This window comes from Myotis davidii, unplaced genomic scaffold (genome assembly GCF_000327345.1).
Source record: "Myotis davidii unplaced genomic scaffold, ASM32734v1 scaffold934, whole genome shotgun sequence".
Classification (NCBI taxonomy): Eukaryota; Metazoa; Chordata; class Mammalia; order Chiroptera; family Vespertilionidae; genus Myotis; species Myotis davidii.
In genome coordinates this window covers 160,774-162,580 of record NW_006285798.1, presented here as the reverse complement: position 1 = coordinate 162,580, position 1,807 = coordinate 160,774, and the positions used below count along the sequence as shown (strand labels likewise).

At 52.1% G+C, this 1,807-nt stretch overlaps 1 protein-coding gene across 1 annotated transcript in view; it reads left to right on the top strand.

The window, feature by feature from the left end:
• GTF3C1 (general transcription factor IIIC subunit 1) overlaps positions 1–1,807 on the top strand; it is an 86,010-nt gene that overhangs the window by 6,780 nt on the left and 77,423 nt on the right. The window lies entirely within an intron of this gene.

Genomic DNA, 1,807 nt, shown 5'->3' with positions numbered 1-1,807 from the left:
AGGTCATGGTTTGATTCCAGGTCAGGGCATATTCCCCAGTTGCAGGCTCGATTCCCAGTAGAGGTGCGAAGAGGCTGCTGATCAATGATTCTCTCTCATCATTGATGTTTCTATCTCTCTCTCCCTTTCTCTTCCTTTCTGAAATAAATTAAAATATATTTTAAGAAAAGTGTGAAGGGGATTTAGCTTCAACTAGTGTAGGATGTGAGCAAGATTTCTAAGGAGAACTTGACAAACTTGGCTGACTGGATAAAAGAACAATCCACAGGCCAAAGATGTCTCTCTGTTGTTTATAAGAGGCAACTAGGGAGGTCAAGGAGGCACTTGTGGGAGGTAGGGAGAGGCAATCATAACTTTGGTTTTAATTTCATTGAATTTGAGGTGTGTAGTAGACAATTGAAGACGGGACTGACGTTTGGGAGGAAAAAATAGTATTGAGGATTTAATGGTGGAAATTGTTAACATTCAGGTGATAATCCTATATAATAAAAGCCTAATATGCTAAATGTCCTGTCATCCAGTTGGCCATTCAACTAATCAAAGTATAATCCTATATATTAAAGAGGTAATATGCAAATTGACCCTTGTGCCCTCACAAGATGGCCGCCCCCACATTGTCACAAGATGGCTGTCCCTGGAGGGCAGTTAAGGAGGACCAGGCCTGCAGGGGAGGGCAGTTGGGGGCAAGGTCACAAGATGGCGGGCAGGGGGTGACAGTTGGGGGTGACCAGGCCTGCAGGGGAGGGCAGTTGGGGGGGACCAGGTCTGCAAGGGAGGGCAGTTGGGGGTGATCGGGCCGGCAGGGGAGCAGTTAGGTGTCAATCAGGCCGGCAGGGGAGCAGTTAGGGGGTGTCAGGCTGACAGGCAGAAGCGGTTAGGGGCAGGCAGGCAGGCGAGTGGTTAGGAGCCAGCAGTCTTGGATTGTGAGAGGGATGTCCTACTGCCAGTTGGACATCCCCAGAGGGGATGAGGGTGCAGGCTGGGCTGAGAGACACCCCTCGCCCCCACCCCCGTGCACGCATTTCATGCACCAGGCCTCTAGTATGCTAATGATATGCTAAGACCGCTCAACGGCTTGTTATGATGTGCACTGACCACCAGGGGGCAGATAGTCAACTGGTCAACCAGTCGCTATGACATGCACTGACCAGCAGGGGGCAGATGCTCCAACTGGTAGGTTTGCTTGCTGCTGGAGTCCAGCCAATAGGGACTGAGCGTAAAGGGCTGACATGCCCTGGAGCCCTCCTGCAGTCCCTCCCCGGCTGACCAACCTTCCACGTCCCTCCCTGGCCCAGATTGTGCACCAGTGGGGTTCCTTGGCCTGGCCTGTGCCTTCTTGCAATGTGGGATCCCTAGGGGGATATTAGAGAGCCGGTTTCGGCCCAACGGCGGGACGACCGGTCATTATGATACGCACTGACCACCAGAGGGGAGATGCTCAACGCAGGAGTTGTGGTCAGTGTGCTTCCACAGGGGAGCATTGCTCAGCCAGAAGCCAGGCTCATGCCTCCAGGGCAGTGCTAAGGAAGTCTGACTGCTGGCTTAGGCCCACTACCCGGGAGGAGTGGGCCTAAGCCATCAGTCAGACATTCCCTGGGGCTCCCAGACTACAAGAGGGTGGAGGCTGGGCTGAGGGACACCCCCAAGTGCATGAATTTCGGCACCGGGCCTCTAGTTGAAACCATAAAAATGGATGAAGGTTCTAGAGAGATCATTAAAAAGAGATGGAAAGATGGCATCTTCTAAGAGGAAAACCTTGAATCATTAAGTCCAAACCTACTGGTTTGGAGACTAGGCCCAGATTTGT